This window comes from Leptodactylus fuscus, chromosome 2 (genome assembly GCF_031893055.1).
Source record: "Leptodactylus fuscus isolate aLepFus1 chromosome 2, aLepFus1.hap2, whole genome shotgun sequence".
NCBI lineage: Eukaryota > Metazoa > Chordata > Amphibia > Anura > Leptodactylidae > Leptodactylus > Leptodactylus fuscus.
Genome location: NC_134266.1, coordinates 236,893,585 through 236,913,295, shown reverse-complemented (window position 1 = coordinate 236,913,295; position 19,711 = coordinate 236,893,585). Strand labels below are relative to the sequence as shown.

Genomic DNA, 19,711 nt, shown 5'->3' with positions numbered 1-19,711 from the left:
CCTACTAATAAGTGAAAGTTTGTGTGTTTGGATGTTTGTTCCTCAATCACGCAAAAATGGCTGAACGGATTTGCATGAAATTTGCCACATACATATATAAGAACCCCGATTAAAACATAGGCTACCTTTTATCCTGGTAAATGACATCACTACACAACCGCAGTGAAGGAATTTAGGTTCACACAACACTAAAAGACCTGTGATGACATCATCACAGGTCCTTGAGCCACTCTAGGATAGGATCATGCTAAGCAGTGGGCGGAGCTACATGCTATTTTGTGGGCAGAGCTATATAGGATAAAGCTGCACAGTGTGAAAGCTAAAGGAAATTGAGTCTCATGGAAGATCAGGAGACTACAGAACATGCTGGCTGTGTGTGAGCAAGAGGAGCATATCAGATGTAGAGTTTCAGTGAGTATGACGGGGAATGTGTTGTTCTGCCTCTGAGGGGGGAGAACTTTGGCACATTTCAGCAACATCCATTCAGCCCTTTGTAAAACAGAAGCTGCTCAGAGAGTCACATATCAAAACCCCTGTAATCAAATGGTGTCTGTGCTGATATGCTTGTTTGGTTTTCACTGTTGGATCTTTGCATTACTACCAAACATCATCTCGTCTGTACAAAGTACACTATGTCATAAGTCTTGTGGTTTGTTCCAATGCAACTTTGCAAACTTAAACGGTTATCCACAAATTGTCGTGATGCAAACTATGATGTTATCATTATCAATGCAAAAAACCTTGATCTGCAGTGTCGTTTTCATTTGTTTTAAGCCTCTACATGTACTATCCTGCAACTTTCTCTCTGAGGAGTGTACGGTAGTCTATCTCTAGTAACCCTTCCAGTTGTGTGTTCAGTAAGAAAGAGAAGGACAACAGGACAGTGAAAACAGGCTGGGACCTGAAGGAAAGGCAGAGGGGTGGACAAAGTGTGCCTACTATCTCACAGCTACTGGAGGATATTAGGCCGGGTTCACACAATGTATTTTGGCATGTATAGGGTACCGGCTCCCATTGAAAACAATGGGAGCGTATACGGCCCACAAAAGCTCCCGCGGCGTCTACGTGCCACATTACGTGCCAAAATACATTGTGTGAACCCGGCCTTACAAATACTTCACACCATGGGGAAATAAGTTAGCATAGATCTTGGTTCTGCTTTATTTTTAATACTGAAGTTCTATTGCTCATGTTAACTTTTTGACTGTATGTTTTGAGGCATTTCTCTTTTATTGAGAATACCCCTTTAAGCCATGGCGCAATATTTTAGGAAAAAGAGGCTTTCTCCTGGCAACTTTTCCAAACAGGACATAATTGTTCAGTCTTCCTCTCATGAACTGTCATGAAGATTTGATATGCTAACTGCAGCCTTTAGAGTCTTAGCTGTAACTCTTGGGATTTCGGCAATATCTCTGAGCATTGCAGTTTTTGACCTTGGGGTAAATTTTCTGGGACATCCACTTTTGAGAAGAATGTTTTTCACTTGCTAATAATCTTTCTCTGTGTCGTAGGATAGACTTCAACTTTGTTGGAAATGGCCTTACAACCCTTCACAGATTTATGGGAGCAACAATTGCTTCACTAAGATCATTGCTGATGTCTTTCTTTCTTGGCTATGTGTTATCACATGCCTAAATGCTCCAGACCAGCAAATTTCCCAAACCTCTGCTTTTATAGAGATGGTGCTGCCTCTAGAGCAGTATCTGGCTGCTTCTTACCTCTCCGGTCCTATGGAAGCCTTAAGGGTATACTTAATTTTGAAACGCTGTTTCTGCATTTTGGCCTAGTTTTTGTTAAATAAATAATGGCAGTGTTCAATCTGTCATGTTGTTGTTCATCTGAGGTTGTGTTTACATAATTTTAAGTCCTTCTAAGGTCCTAAAAAGAGGGTATTCTCTGTTTTGCTCATGACTATATATCATAATAACATAAAAATAATGAAAGTAATTATAGAAAAGCTTAGCATTAGAGATGAGCGAACACTGTTCGATCAAATAGGTATTCGATCGAATATCAGGCTGTTCGAGGTATTCGTTCCCAATCAAATACCACGCGGCATACGCAGTAAAAATTTGTATCCCCTCCCACCACATTTTTTGCACCAATAACTGTGCAGGGGAGGTGGGACAGGAACTACGACAACGGAGGCAGTGAAAAAAAATTTAAAAATCCATTGGCTGCAGAAAACATGTGACCTCCCATTCATAAGAACGGCCGCCGCCATATTCGTGTCATTTTGCAGTGATTGATAGGGAGAGAAACATATCTGCTGAGGGCTAGGTAGGCATTAGCTTGAGATAGGCAGGGAAAAACTAAAGTACAACAACAGCACTTCTCAGAGCTATATACTGCAGGGACAGGAGTCCAGCTTTCCCCGGACGGTGGAAAACAGGGATACAGAACAGTTACCTTCTGCTATATACGTGCACACCAGCTTTTGTTAGGGGTGTCCCCCACAAAATAGCAGGAATCCACAGCAGTTACTTCTTGCTATATACATGCAAAGCATCTTTTATTAGGGTTGTTGGGGTGTCTCCCCCACACAAATTTTCAGGAATACAGAGCAGTTACCTCCTGCTATACATGTGCAAACCAGCTTTTATTAGGGGTGTCCCCCACAAAATAGCAGGAATCCACAGCAGTTACTTCTTGCTATATACGTGCAAACCAGCTTTTCAGGCAGTGTGTAACCCCAAAACAGGGATACAGAGCAATTATGTCCGGCTATGTACGCTCAATCCAGATATCCAGGGTGTGTACCCCCAAAACCTAGGTGGGAGACACCAAAATTCAGTCAGGCTATGTACGCTCAATCCAGTTTTTCACGGTGTGTACCCCCAAAACCTAGGTGGGAGAGACAGAAATTCAGTCAGGCTATGTATGCTCAATCCAGATATCCAGGGTGTGTACCCCCAAAACCTAGGTGGGAGACATCGAAATTCAGTCAGGCTATGTACGCTCAATCCAGTTTTTCACAGTGTATACCCCAAAACCTAGGTGGGAGTGACAGAAATTCAGTCAGGCTATGTACGCTCAATCCAGTTTTTCATGGTGTGTAACCCCAAAACCTACCTGGGAGACACAGAAATTCAGTTAGGCTATGTACGCTGAATCCAATTTTTAAGGGTCTACCCCCCAAAGCTAAGTGGGAGACACAGCAATTCAATCAGGCTATATCAGCTCAATCCAATTTTTAAGGGCCTACCCCCCGAAGCTAAGTGGGAGAGAGCCGTTCATTCAATCAGGCCAAGTATGGTCAATCCAATTTTTAAGGGTCTACCCCCCAAAAGCTAAGTGTGATACACAGCAATTCAGTCACGCTATATCAGCTCAATCCAATATTGTTTGCTCTCCATGATGGGAACTATGCCTTTGTCTCTTGAAAAGCAACCCAACATGAAGTCAGCCATGTGTGCCAGTGTGTTACTTGGCATGACTTCGCTGCCCCCAACTGTAAGGGTCACTCTCCATTTCCTCCATTTTCCACTCCCCTCCACACCATCCATGCTGAAGCAATGGGATACACTGAACTTCACCCTCAAGCCTCGTGTGAAATGACACTTCATCCCCTTCGTCTTCCTCTGCCAGCCAATGGTGCGAAGATGACAGGAGTGTGCTCTGAATGTTTTCAGCCTAGCAGAGGCTACTTTTCACTTACGAAAATGGCCGCACTTTGACCAGTATATCAGGCACAATGGTGTAGGTTTCAAAGAACCTTTGCACCAACAAGTTGAAAAAGTGGGCCATGTGTGGACTGTGTTTGAGTCTGGCAAGCTCCAGATCTGCTATCAGGTTCCGGCCATTATAACAGGCGCAAAAATGCCAGGCCCCAGGTGTAGCAGGGAAAAAAAAATGCCATCTCAGCCAGGATGGCATCCCTGACCTCGGAGGCACTGTGCTGTCTGTCCCCCAAGCTGATGAGCTTCAGCACGGCCTGCTGACTTCTCTCCACGCCAGTGTTACAGCTTTTCCAGCAGGTAGTTGGGGTCGAGGTTGAGGTCGAGCGCAGGAGTAGGCTTTCAGAGAAACCCTGCCATGAATTTTGGGCTGGGAGAGGAGATAGGCCACCCCAGTTTTTTACCCCAGACCCAGACTCCACTACATTCACCCGGCCTGTGATTAAAGATAAGCAGCATGCCTGACCGCAGGCGCTTGTCGATGCATTGGTGGTCAAGTGGACCTTGCAGCAAAGCGCAGAACTCTGGGCCCGACTGATGTTATGGGACACGTGCAGGCACAAGGCGGGGACAGCACACCAAGAGAAGTAGTAACGGCTAGGCCCAGCATAGGGAGGTGCCCCAGCTGCCATCTGATGATGGAAGGCCTGGGTATCCAGAAGCATAAATGCCAACATCTCCAGGGCCAGCAGTTTTTTGATGAGGCCGTTAAAGGCTTGGGCATGTGGGTGACTTGCGCTCTGCCTGCAATGAAACGCCTGGGAGATGGGGAGTGGCTGGGAAGAGGCGCATGATGGTGCAGGCCAAAAGGGAGGATGAGGGTGAACTCCCCAATGTGTCAGAGACAGATGTGTAGGTGTCCAGGCTGGTGTAAACAGTGTAATAGGCAGCGTCGGCAACACCGGGCGACGATTGTCCTGCGTTTGCTCTCTCCCACTGAGCCCAGGGCTTGCCTTCCAAATGACAGTGCACGCAAAAGGTGGTAAGGTTGCTCTTTTCAGAACCCCTACTCAGTTTAGACTTGCAAAGTGTGCAAACCACACTAAACTTGTCATGTAACTGGTGACACTAGGCACCTCAGTGGCGGTAGTTTGGCCAGGGGGTGCCGCTAGCCTCCTGTGTGACAATGAAATAAGTTGCCACTTCGTCATCCTCCTCTTCCTCCATCAATATACGCTGTGAAGCGGATAGCAGTGTGCACTGACTATCCTGCTGGAATGGTTCTGCTCCTATGCCCAACTCCTCAGCGTACAAGCGTACAATGCGTTATCCCTGATTGTGATGAGAGATTCTTGCATCACACACAGGAGCAGGATTGTTAAAATCAGTAATGCGTCATCAAAGCTGACCCTCTTGGTGGACTCCTCAAAGACACGGAGAGATCTCGCATAAGTCTGCCAATATGGGCGAGTTTTGCATGAGTGACTAGTACATGGAAAATCTTTGGCCTTGCTGCCTCTGGACATGCCTCTGCCTCTAGCCACCTTTTTTCCTGCTTAGCTTGCCTCCACATCTACAGTGCTTTCCCCGCTATACATCACCCCTGTCCATGCCTCTGCCTGTAGCCACCTTTTTTCTGCATAGCCTGCCTCCATATTCACATATCATTTGCGTGATTTTTTGCTCTCCTGTACCAGAACAAAGCATGAGATTTTTAACTTATACCGGGGGTCGAGGATTGCAAAAATCCATTATTGTTTGCTCTCCATGATGTGAACTATGCCTTTGTCTCTTGAAAAGCAACCTAACATGAAGTCAGCCATGTGTGCCAGTGTGTTACTTGACATGACATAATGAGCTTCTAACCAGCACAGGTGGGGGAATCAGGGTGGGTTGAGCCTCTAACCAGAAGAGTTTAGGGGCATTAGTGTGAATTGAACCTAGTAGGAGCAGAATTGTGCAACGCTGATGGTGGAGGAGTATGAGGAGGAGGAAGAATTGTAGAGGGTGAGCACACACATCAAACTTCATGTCAGGGTGCTTGACACTGTTTAGACATGAAAATGATGGGTCTATCCAGTGGCTGTTCATTTTGATCAGCGTCAGCCAGTCACCTGGGCCCAGATGCAGCGAGGCAAAAAACACTGCCATCTCATCCAGGATGGCATCCCTGACCTCGGAGGCACTGTGCTGTCTGTCCCCCAAGCTGATGAGCTTCAGCACAGCCTGCTGACGTCTCCCCACGCCAGTGTTGCAGCGTTGATTTAATGGCGGAGGAGGAGGAGGGTGGTGTTTCAGCACTCCTGCCAGTAATATTGGGCGGGAAGACAAGGCAGGCCGCCACAGTTTGCGACCTGGTCCCAGCCTCAACTACATTCAGCCAGTGTGCCGCGATTATGATGCAGCGTCCCTGGTCGCATGCACTTGTCCACGCGTCAGTGGTCAAGTGGAACTTTGTGCAACTTGGCGCAGAACTTAGGGCCCGCGTGATGTTTTTGGGACACGTGCTGGTGCAAGGCTCAACTCACCCTAAGGGCCAAAAACACTGCTGGTTAATTTTGTTCAGTTCCAAAGGACTGTGTTTAGATTTGGCTCAGTCGAAGCACCAGAACATGCCTTTGAAGGCAAGGTTTCCTTTAGTGGCTCCATCTCAGCAGAATGATGATGATGATGAAGATTGGTTAAACTTGCTGTTGGAAGGGAAAGTGGTTTCTGATCTACATCTAAAGTACTGGAGCATGCTGTTTGGCCTATTAACACCTGATCAGAACCCTGTAGAGGTAATGTAGAGTTCGATATTAGAGGACCATTACCAGTAGTAGTAGTTGCAGCCAATTCTCCACCTTTGCGGTCCTCTAAATAAAAGTTACCCCCAGGACTTGATGCCAAAATGTTGTCAATTTCCCAATCAAAATCAAGCTCTATGTCTGGGTCCTCAGTCCAATCCACTGCATCAATCCAACACAATGAGAGTGATGGTTCTGGAACCACGGTTTTGGGGCCTAAGAATTTTTCAAGGGGCTAACAGTCTGCTGGTGCAAGGCTCAACTCACCCTAAGGGCAAAAAACTCTGCTGGTGCAAGGCTGAACTACGTTAAAGGGCCTAAAACTGTGCTGGTAAGAGGCTGAAGTCACCTAAAGGGCCTCAATCTCTGCTGGTAGCTCAGCTTAAGGGCCTGTAACTTAATTTGGAAGGGCTCACGTTAAGGGCCAGAAAAGTGAATTTTGGAAGGTCTTACCACATCACACACACACACATCCCCAATGACAGTTAACGGTGGGGGCTTTTGGATTTCCCATTGCCTATTCCAGCTGTGGTTGTCATGGGCAACGTGATTTAAAGGGGTGCTTGGTAAGGTTTCATAAGAGTAAAATGTGGGTTTCCGTCCATACAATTTGGCAGTAAAGAAGGTTTCCAGATATTTTCCCACTTTGATAGAGGTTTTTTTGAGTGTGGAAAGTGTGTAGTTGATAGGCTGTGATAGTAGGGTAAAACTGTGACTTGGGCTTGTTAGATGCCCCCAGACATGCTTCCCCTGCTGTCCCAGTTGCATTCCAGAGGTGTCGTCATCATTTGCTGAGTTGTCATAGTGGACTTGGTGACCCTCCTGAGTCGAATGGTGGGTTCCCCTGAAACGAAGCATTTTTCCCCATAGACTATAATAGGGTTCGATATTCGATCGAATAGTCGAATATTGAGCGGCTATTCGAAACGAATATCGAATATTTTACTGTTCGCTCATCTCTACTAAGCATATCTATTTTACTATATGTTGTATAAGAGTTATATTTACTAACAAATGTTCCTTGTTAGACATAATCTCCAGTAGGCAACTTGTTTGGATACCACTTTCTTTGAGATGTGTGTTACCAATATAACTACTATGAAGTCATAACAATTGTTAAAAGACTTAAATAATCTTGTTTTAAATTGCACAATGTAAATTTTAGTAAAATTTGTAACATATCTTTTCACAAAAAATGTTTCTTTTTACACTTATTATACCATTTTTCTTCTTATCCTCTCTCCTAAATTGACATTTATTCTGAATTTTCTGCCGAATTTAGATTGGCTTAGCAGCTCAGGGATTACATAGAAGTCTATGGAGGGGAAAATTAGGAGAAACTGAGTATGAGTGGAAAGACAGGGACTGCAGATAGAAAATTATTATTTAAGTCACCCTAGGCGCTTTATTCACATTAGTACATGAAAGTACTTCTATATAGTCCTACATTATCCTGCTTTCTTCTGAGTGAGAAAACTGCTGTTAGGTATGCACGTTTATAATGACATATATATATATATATATATATATATATATATATATATATATATATATATATACAGTATATATACACAATGGTTAAGTACACTCCTGAGACTTAAGATAAAAAGCTAGCACAATAACTTTGCTACCAGTTCAATTACATGAGTTTGCCAAGACAGTGAATGTCACCTTGCCTACTACCCCATTCCAGTTTCCAGCAGGTAGAGCAGAGGTCACGTCAACTAGTTAGTCCGCCACAAGAAGTTTTCTCCTGAGAATGGCAATTGATTCGATTTGTAGGTAGGTTTTTTTATCTGCTTTGAAGGTTGACCTCAGGTTGTGTACTGGCGATCTGCTAAGGGGTGAAGACGCAAGTTCTGACAGAATGACAACATATTTGGGTGGTGGTGTTTGGTGGAAAACCAGGCAACTTCAGCCCAAAGTGTCTGTGGAGCGTTCCTGTGAAAGTTGAGGTACAGGGTTCTGTTAGATTGCAATTAGACACAACCATGAAGAAGTATGGTCAGCAGTGTCCAAAGCAAGAACTGCTATTGAAAGACTAACTAGTGTTGAGAGAGGATTCACTTGTGAGATTTCAGCCAAGCAGATGCAGTGGCTGTGACCAACAGTGAGAAAGACTGAGCTAGAACTACCCGCACCCCACTCAGCCATGCCGTGAAGCATTCCACCAAAATCCGAAAATTCTTTACCTGCAGTTTACGCTGAGTGGAAAACAGCTGTGAAATCTTACTGTAAGGCTGAGGCCCACGTTGCAAAAATACAGCTTCTTTTGTTACAGATTTTGCAGCATTTTTTTGAGCCAAACCTAGGAGTGCCTACAAAAGGAATGAGAAATATTTAGAAATCTGGTATACCTCTACCTTCTGCTCAACCCACCCCTGACTTTGGCTCAAAAAACTGCAACAAAATTTGCAACAAAAAAGCGTCATTTCTGTAATGTGGGACCTCAGCCTAAGGCACGGTTTGATGACCAAACAACAAGTAAGGATAAGGCCCCACAAGAAAAACTGCAGCGGTAACGCATCGCGGTTCTTCCCACAGCGCTTTAAACAGAAAGTTCACTGAGTTTTCCTCCACAGACTTTTTGTTACCATTATATCTATGGGGAAGCCTCTGGCATTTCCGTAGATATAATTGATATGCTGCGATTTCCAAAAGCGCGCCAGTTTTGGAAATCACAGCGTGTCCGCACTGCGGTTTTTATCGCAAAATGGGCATGGGACTCATATGAATCCCATCCACTTTGCAATTACTGTAAAACTACACAATTTTTCCCACGAGTAAGTATATCGCCACATTTCCAGCCCGTAGAACCCTGGCTTAAAGGTTTTCTTGGTGAATACCAGCTGAGTTTATAAATCACTATCTAGATCTTACAATGTTGTACCATTGAGCAATGGGATGGAGGTCGCAAATTATATAAGAAAGCCACCAGTCAAAACATGTACCCTTTGCTGCACCATGCACTAGTTTAAAGGTATGTCTATATAGGATGGACATGCTGCAAATGTTCTGGATAAACTTGGAGGAAAATCTGCAGAGTATTACAAGAAAATTTACTCATGCTGAATAAAAAAAAAATCTGACATGAGCTCAGGATTTCAAATATCAATTTATGCTGCAGATTTTAACTACAGAAGTGAAATCCGCGACATAACCATAGTCAGGTCTGCAACTAATTCACATGTCCCACATGCAATTCTTGCTGCAGATTTTGCCACAGATTTCCAGGCAGTGTCATGGATTGGACACAGATCTGGCCATGGATTTGCAAATTCTATACTTGTATCTCATATAAAGTTTTACATGGAGACTGAAAGTTTGCCCCTACCAAAGTCTTCAATATTACAAAAGTTGTAAGAAAAAGCAGTTATATGGAAAATGACAAAGGCATGTGTATGCAGAAGAATGAGCCCATGTTCTGTCTGTGTCCATGTGTATTTCTCGATGTACATAATGAACGGACTGAATAACTTTCCCATACAAATCCCGGACTGACCACTCCCTCAGTTCCACTTTGTTAGTCAGACAAAGACACATACTGGTGCTCACATTACCCCTTCCATGCCAGTTCTGCAGACAGACTGAACTGCATCAACAATTCCCTAATACGATTTCCTAATAGCCGCTGCCACAACAACCCTTCAGCATACTGCAATACCCTGACTGCTCCGGATAGAAGTGGCCAGAAATGGGGCCCAGATAGCAGCCACATGGCATCTGCATTTCTCACTGCTTTATACTGCTTTACATGCTGCTATGTGACCTACCAGCAAACCGCGCTCTGATAGAAATATAAACTGTAAGCAGAACATCACGAGTTGTAGTCAAACATGAACGGTCAACTCAATATACATGTGTTTTCTGCAGACGGATTAGACAAATCTGCTATAGCAGCTGCATCTAGTAAGGTTTCCTACTTTCTTGATAAAGACATCAATGATACCAGAACTATATTCAATATAAAAGAAAAACACAGCAAAGAAATATTTTGCTTGCACAACCCTTCCAGAATTTACACCTGCAAGAAATCAAAAGATTCTTGTCTGTAGACTTAAGGCAGGGAAGGGGGGGCTGGTGGGAGCTGCACAACAACACACAGCTGCAATAATGTCAGGCAGGAGCCCTGGAAAGACTTATGACTATTTACTTGCTGGTACTATATTTGTCAGAACTGCTGAGTAGTATTTTTCTTCTCTCATGTCATGAGCCGTCTGGTTTTACAGAAAATGAGGGTCTTTAACATGTGTGCGCCATTTACATGTGAGGGCGGGTTCACACCTGCGCCCTGGTCTCCGCTTTCAGGTTTCCGTCTTCTGCCTGAGAAACTGGACAGGAGACGGAAACTGGCAGTCACTTTTCAAACCCATTCATTTGAATGGGTTTGCAAAGTGTCTGCCCGTAAGCATCTTCTGGTCTCCGCGGCGAAACCGTTTTTTTTTTATTTTTTTTTTAACGAACACAAAGTCGGACATGCAGTTTTGTCGCGGAAACCAGAAGACGCTCACGGGTGGACACTGAATGCCAAGCTTCCGTCTCCTGTCGGTAGAAGATGGAAGCCCACAAAGTAGAGACCGGGCGCTGGTATGAACCTGCCCTTAGTTATACAGTTAGAGGTACCAGCAGAATTAAGAAATACATGACATATTAGTATCTTGAAGATACTGTCTAGTATATAATAAATGTATAATACATGCCATTCTACCTTTTATTCCTTATGGTAGGGCTGGGTGGTTTTGCCTCAAATTAAACTCCATTGTTTATCAAATTTATGGGAGATTTTAATCTTAATTTTCTTGTTTTGCTTAAAAAAACTAGAAAAAAAAAGTTCAGTGAGCTGGCACAGTGAGTATGAGTCAGATATATGTGATACAGGTTTCCTTGTCCCACCAACCAACTATTGAATAGCGTGAAAAAACTGCTGATTATAGGTTGTGACAGGAGGAGAAAGTCTGCATGGAAATATATCGGACTCCTAAACAGGCCTAAATATCAATTTCATGACGTTTCCTGGCTAAGTAGTTTAAGAAACTGGTGGCCATTTTACAAAAATGAATAGAGGACTAGGAATGTGAGGAACCAGGGCAAAAAGATTAAAAAGGATATGGTATGGGGTCTGTCAGCAGGAAAAACAGTATAAGACTGATGTCAGTACCTTGCAAGGCAGCTTCTACACTTTCCAAAGATGTCTTTCTAATTCTGCATTGCAGCCTCATTTTCATGAAAATCAGTGTTTTATTGTTGTGCAGGTCCTGTTATTCGTTTGATATAGATTTCCTGCTGACAGACTCCCTTTAACTATAAATGTTTTTATTGTGAAAAAGAGGGTCCCTTTAATTTATAATTCAAAAATCTCATTCACAAAAATGTTTAAAATGCATTTTTTGTCTTACCTCGAACTTACCCTCTTTTTCATTATACAGCACAATATCTGCAGTGGCAATGCTACTTAGCAGAATAAAATTAGAAAACAACTTTTCATAAATGGAAAAAAAAAAAATATATATATATATATATATATATATATATATATATATATATATATATATATAACTATATTAAAAAAAAAACGTATTAAGAAAATTTTTAAGAACACTTTCTCCCCACTTGTCAGGCAGCTCCCCTTTGACTTATTCCTCATCAGTCTGTTTGTTTAATTAGAATCCATATTCCTACCCAGCTCATACACAGAACACTATGGAGAGGGGAAGGAGAGGAGGAGGCTGCTAGTTGATTTATTGCATCATTCTGTGCACTGGTAGCCTTTTATCTTGAAACATAGCACTGTTAATAGAGACACTTGAGTCTCAGTCTAGCAGAGTAGAGCAGCTGCAGTTATCTTTGTGTGTTTTCCAGCAGCCCCTCCTTCCCCCTCCCCTCTCCATACAATCCTGTTTGTTCATATTGGCTGTTTGTTTAGTCAAGCTCACCACTTCAAGTGAAGTGCTGCTTACCACGACAGCAATGACATCATATTAAAAGCTACAATGAAATCATCAGTAACAAAAGACTGTCACCTCCCATATATATATATATATATATATATATATATATATATATATATATATATCTTTGGCCAAAAATAATTAATTTATCTCCCGATTTGGTTCAGATCAAATTAGGCCCCTCTATAGAGCACCATGTAAAGCTTGGATACTTACCTACAAGGTTGAACATTACTATTGCAGCCTCACTTATACGTTCTTTGGTAAATCTCTATCCTGTAACATTGATAAGTTGGTAACCAGTTTCCAATTCTATTTATGCAGATGCTGCCACAAATGTTATAGTGGCTGACACTAATGTCACCCACATGATGGTAAGTGATACTCCTGGAGCTTAGATATCATTACTTACTGTAATGGTGTAACATGCCTATCTAACCCTACATAACTGAGCGTATAACTAAGTATCTGTAGTAAATGCTTTGCCTTGGCATCGATTATGTGAGGTCATCACTGAAATATTCATGTACTGGCAGGAGATGGAGGCAGGACACACATAATGGGGATATGGTTGTCTGTAACGTATTCCGCTCTACCAATTCATAAGCATAATAGATGAAGCGTGAATATGTCTAATGGAGAAATTATCCTGATACTGGCTTAAAACAAACACATCTATTTATTTCCTATTTATTTCTAACAATATTTTTCAGACGTCTGTCACGCTTGTTTTAGAAACTAGACAAAAACCTGTTAAGCTAGAAATACAAGGAAAAAATAAAATTGGAAATATAATTATTGTGCATAAAACATGTCAAATCAAAGCCAGTAAAAGCATACACAACAAAATACATACAGCTGTAGAAAGTTAGTATTACAAGTAAAATAAACCACCTTCCAAGCAGACAACATTACTGACTGCATTGTCAGACTCTGTTCACATTAATGGCATTGCTTCCTTTAGTATAGAAGTAACAATGATTCTGCAACAGATTGTCACACACAATACAATAGGTCCATCAGGTTACCAGTCTGTTTCACTGGAACAAGTAGCGCACTAGATTATATTATTCCGCCTGACAAAAAGCAAAGAAAACTAAAACCAAACAGACCCTAAAGAAGACCGGGATTCCATGAAAAACAAATTCTGTAATATATACTTATTATCATATTCTTTAGTGAGAGTTGTCTAGTAAAACAGCATAGAAACTGCAGTAATAAATGTGGAAATGCCACGTACACAACACCAAATGGAGGACTAATGTATAAGTGCCACGCTGTACCATAAGTCTACCGCACTATACCATTAATGTCATAATTAAAGGGGCGCGTATTGATGCATGATATACATACAGGTAATGTTCTAGTAGTACACATACTTTTCCTTATGTCTGCAATGTTTTGTTTTCAATACTAAGTATTTATTCATTGGCTTCTTAGTTAGTAATGCTAGTGATTTAGCTCATATATACCTATATATAGCCAATGATACTTACCCTTTTTTAAAATACTACGCTATGGAACATTGCATTTGACTGTTTATAAAGTATATTATCTCATGGAAACCTAATAGTATGTACTATCATTGCATCTATTGCTGGTTGCACTAATTACTTCTAAATATATATTACTTATCTATGTATTTTTTCAATAAATTTATATTTTTTTTAAAAAAAATTATGTTGTTTTTTATGTGGTAGTGGCCTGTTGGCCAATGTGGTTAGTTCGCACTATACCATGTGTCACTACAATATTCATAATCAACAAGGACAAGACCAACTCCTTACTTCTGGAGATGAAGCACTACTTGCTAGAAATCCTTTAGGAAAACTTAAACATGTTCAATTTACTGCCAAACTGGAATTTCATTTTTAGATTTTTTTTCCCTACTTTTTTTTTTAATGCCTATAGACGCCACATTTATAGTCTACAAAAATGGCATAAAGGAAAGCGAGAAAATGAGGCTCTTACTTTGCTTTATATAATAAAATAGGGGAAATTTAGGAATAGTGATGTAAGATGTTGCCAAATGTATTCAATAACAACATACAGTATGTGGTATGTGAGGTCATGTTTGGTTTTCTGCCTTCACATGAACAGAGGATAGATAGATAGATAGATAGATAGATAGATAGATAGATAGATAGACCTAGATAGATAGATAAAACGAGAGAGAGCGATATTAGATAGATAGATAGATAGATAGATAGATAGATAGATAGATAGATAGATCGATCAATGTTCTGGGGGTTATTCTATTTTATTCTTTTTAATAAACATGGTGATTTATGAGTCTTCTTAATGTAGGTGTAAAAACTGCCTAAGAAATCTGACTTATTGTTTCTTAGAAATGCAACATCAGAAACAAAAACTACATCTAGACCTACATCAGATTTTGAAGTCCTTTGATATTCATACAAAAAGTTAACTGATAAAAAACAGATCCAAAATACACTAAAACTACTACAAATAGGACAAAAATTTTTATATATATATATATATATATATATATATATATATATATATATATACACAAATCTACACACACAGATAGATAGATGGATGGATGGATGGATAGATAGATAGATAGATAGATAGATAGATAGATAGATAGATAGATAGATAGATAGATAGATAGATAGATAGATAGATAGATAGATAGATAGATAGATAGATAGAGACCTAGATAGATAGATAGATAAAACGAGAGAGAACGATATTAGATAGATAGATAGATAGATAGATAGATAGATAGATAGATAGATAGATAGATAGATAGATAGATAGATAGATAGATCAATGTTCTGGGGGTTATTCTATTTTAATCTTTTTAATAAACATGGTGATTTATGAGTCTTAGATAGATAGATAGATAGATAGATAGATAGATAGATAGATAGATAGGCGATAGATAGGTTTAGTTTTCTTATAAAGTTGTAAATGTTCCTTATCTTATTTTATATCAAATTAGAATATTTGTAAAGTGAAAACTAGAAATACATTATTATATTATTTCCTTATATTGTACAATTTATTTAATGATTTGTATAAGTTCTTTCTGACTGTATTAGAAGAAATAAAAGAAACCATTACTCTTAAAGAAATATATGTGTAAGCAAAATTTCAAATATTTCCAATAAATATATAATCATCAAATATACAACTTCTATATTGTTATTAGTATTATTTGTATAACTTTGTGGGTTCTATTAGTTTTTGATCTTTCAAAAAATACATAAGTAAGAAATATAAAAGTCACTGTAGTTGAGTAACCTACACTCAGGAATAACCAGACACGCTTTGTAGTTTTATACAGTAAATAATAAAATATTTTTTTCCAAATTAACTTTTCCAAAAAATAAAAGCAGAAAAATATAGAAATAATTCTAATGCAAATATAGGAGTGACATGTAAAATCCATAAAGGCAGATATCATCATGACCTGGTTTGATGAAGGTGATTGTAACATTTGGGCAGCTTGGATAGAATAACTATAAATTTACTGTCTACATAATATCTATACATTTACAATGACATTTGGTGCGAGTATGATCTGCCACAAAATCTGACAAATCAAACCCCCTATTTAGAGTCCGTGCCCTAAAGCATGTGGAAAGTGTTTTTCCATCTTTCAGATCAGTTATTAAAAATATGTTACAAGCCTTTTTTAATCTTTCCTTTCAGTAAATTTACAGAAGAAGGGTCTCAGGCATGAATCATTCATCCAATAAATTAAACATATGTGGAGTTAGTCTGAAAACTGAATTTTAATTGAACAATATGAGTAAGGTTTTCTACTAAATTCTCGATCAACGAGAAAAAATGTTCAATGACATAACACTTTAGTCACACACAAAAAAAAAAACAACTGAGTGCAACACAATGATCTGAAGCCGGGATGAAGCTGCTCACTCAGCACATCAGCGTTATGGAGCTGCCCATAGCCAGGACTAGTGTATGGAGCTGTACACACCAGCATGCTAGCCCACCGCAAGCACATGTCCATTCACACCACGCTACACAGCTGCTCTGTCAATGTCACACTACATGACACGTCTACTGGGTGCTTTACCCTAGATAGCCGTACATTCAGCCCCACATTACAGGCTGGTCTAATGTCAAATGGTTGTAAATCAGACCCACATTACAGACTGGTCTAATATAAAGGAGTTATATATGCAGTCCTACATTACAGACTGGTCTAATATAAAGGAGTTATATATGCAGTCCTACATTACAGACTGGTCTAATATAAAGGAGTTATATATGCAGTCCTACATTACAGACTGGTCTAATATAAAGGAGTTATATATGCAGTCCTACATTACAGACTGGTCTAATATAAAGGAGTTATATATGCAGTCCTACATTGCAAGAAGATCCAACATTTACCCTACATTACAGGAGGGTTTAAAATATAAAAGGGGCTGTAACTTCAGTCCTACAATATTGGTCTAATGTGATATGGCTGTACAATCAAACATACCTTGCATGCTTATCTAATATGAAAGAGCTGTAGATTGAGCCCTACAATACAGGTTGTTCTAACATGAAAGAGCTGCCCATTCAGCAGCATACTAGAGGCAGGTCTACTAAGAAAGAGTTGTACATTCAGCAATAGACAGGTCTAACATGCAAGAGCTGTCAACTCAGCACCACTCTACCAGTAGGCTCTGAAAACTGTGCACTCATATCCATGGCATGGTCTACTTCACTGAGCTGTCCATTCATACTCTTGCTTTCCCCCCCCCCCCCCCCTGCAAAACCATGTGGCTGTCAATTCAGCACCACATTAAATGTCCCGGCCAAGCTGTAAGGTAAGGGAGCTGTCCATTCAGCACCACAGTACACAGCACCACAGTATACAGAACTGTCCATTCAGCACCCCAGTGTACAGCAGCTCTATTCTACAGAATTGTCCCATTAGCACCAGGTGATGGGTCTGGTGATATCTATGAATTCCTGTACATTGCAGAGCACTACAGGATGCTGTAACATGAAGGCTCTGTTAGGTTTCTCTAGCATTGTGCATATAGATCCAATGCATGCTCTACTTCACCCAGGTGTCCATTCATAGCTATGCTTACCCACCTGCAAAGTCTACACCACATTAGACGTCCAGGCTCTACAGTCCATGCTCCAAGTCCAGCCTGAAGTTAAGGGGCTATTTCTTCAGCTCCCCACTGCCAGGCCAGTCTAGGGCACCACACTGTGAGGCCAGACTAATGCTATGGGGCTGTCTCTTCAGCAGCACACTCCTATACCAGGCTGCTCCACCGCAAGGTCTACTCCACACAGCTGCACATTACACGCCATGCTTCTACCTGCATACACATGTCCATTCAACAGCACCGCATACACAGTCCCCTGGGCCCAGCTCAATGCAATAGACTATTAAAGAAAAATATCCCGTATACACCTTAAATGACTGCATACCCATCCGATCAGGAAGCCTGCTGAGTCAAGAACTACATGCACAGTCCTAGTATCCACCAAGAGAACGGAATAATCTACCAAAACTGACATTCTGTTTCATAGAAGATTCATATCTGGTGCAAAATTGCTGAGAAATCACCGGCTCCCAGGATTCCCGTATAAGACATGATGCAGACAGCCCTAAATGCAGTCATCCCGGAGCCATAGCTACAACTTGTACAGTGCTATGTAACGTGTCTCAGGACCTGGCATCACCTAGCCGGGGACACGCGTGCTTTTCCCTGGCATTCCTATGCACCTCCTGCCATCCTGCTCAGGAATGCCAGCCTGCCATGGATGCATTCTCATTGCAGAACGTAAGGGCCACAGGCTTCAGGAGAAGAAAAAAAAAATACTGCAGTGTATAGGAAGGAGGATAGAGAGGAAAGCCTGCACATCTACTGCAAAACTCACCGCCCAGAGCCCTGAGATGTCCACAGCACTGCAGACCCGGCCACCTACCACACCCGCACAGGAGAGGGGGTCCCCAGCTCCAAACTCTGCCAGGAGTGCAGCACAGGCTCCTTCCAGGATTTAATGCCCGCTACTATGCAGCCCCCCCTGAGCCCCCAGCCATCACATAGAATGCAAGGGAGGGGCAGGGACACAAAGTGATGACACCTTGTGATTTTCTATGGCCTCACTGTCTGCACTGGGGGGGTTCCTGGTAAGTTATTGGAGGGAGCAGGGGCTGCTGCAGCAGCGGGCAGGTGAGCGGAGGAGAGCCTCGGCTGCCGGCACTGCATACACCGTCCTGAGTATGCAGCACCCAGGCGCTGTGATGTGCCGGGGCTCGGGACTGCCAGGCCTCACACTAGTGAAGTTCAGGGCAGTAACGTCTCTGCGGCAGTTTCCTGAGCCGCCTCCCCCCCCTCCCCCATCCCGGGCCCCGCTATCACCGGTGCTCGTCACTCAGTCTGAGCCTCGTCCTGTGCCCACGTCCCCTTTTCTCCCGGTCCCGGCTCTTGTAGGTGTCCTGAAGTGTCCGCTTCGCACTTACTTGCCCGACTCTAGCGAGAGTCCCTGCAGCCTGCGCCGCCGGACTGCAGAGGTGGGGAGGCTGCAGCAGGAGGAACTGCGGCCGTCGCCATCTTGGAGCCTCCGCAGCGCGCGCCGGCCCCGTACATAGAGCTGTGAGCTGAGAGGTTGCCGGGGAGCGTGGTGAAAGAGCGCGCACACTGCTCCGCCGCACACACGGGAGACCGGGGCTTGGGGGCGGTGAACATTCACCACTCAGGAGGGAGGTCGCTCTTTAGCAACCTTCCCTTTAGCCAGTTCTTCAGAAGTTCTCCTTTTCTTGTAAGATATCCTCCTTAGAGGGATGTGGACCATCTAACACTGGACATGGTCATCTAATGGTTAAATGGGGGGTCTGGTCCTTCATGTGAAGACTGCAGAACTTTTTTGCAAAATTTTATATCCCCCCATCTGTAGGGCTACACATAAAACATACCTTGAAGTAATGACAGTGCTATAACACCCTGTAGGGGGTAACTGGATAGGACTGGGACACTTATGCCATATAGTTTATGCCATTGCAAGTGACAAATATGTCTGGAAAAGTCTCTGAAGATAGTGATCAAGATTGTTATTTAGGGGGGTTCTGTCAGTGACCCCACCATATTTACTATAGCCAGAAATGGCTGCGTACAGAGAACAATAGATTGCGCTCACCATCCGATGTAAATTACAAGAAAGCGTCAGTGGCCCTTTAAGAAAAAATAAGATAGTTCTTTAATAGTCCCACTATGGTGAAACTCAGTGAGTTACAGCAGCATGGATAATACGGTAATATAATACAAGAACGACACGTACAAGCTCATAGCAGATGGAAAAGATACTAGGAGTCATTACAAATAAGAAAGAAGAAAGACTTCAGGATCAT

At 41.9% G+C, this 19,711-nt stretch overlaps 1 protein-coding gene across 1 annotated transcript in view; it reads right to left on the bottom strand.

The window, feature by feature from the left end:
* SCN8A (sodium voltage-gated channel alpha subunit 8) overlaps positions 1-18,917 on the bottom strand; it is a 124,099-nt gene extending 105,182 nt beyond the window's left edge. Inside the window, exon 1 of the mRNA XM_075265874.1 lies at positions 18,827-18,917. The gene's annotated coding sequence lies outside the window, so the exon portion shown is untranslated. The remainder of the gene's footprint in view (positions 1-18,826) is intronic.
* Between the last annotated feature and the right edge of the window lie 794 nt (positions 18,918-19,711).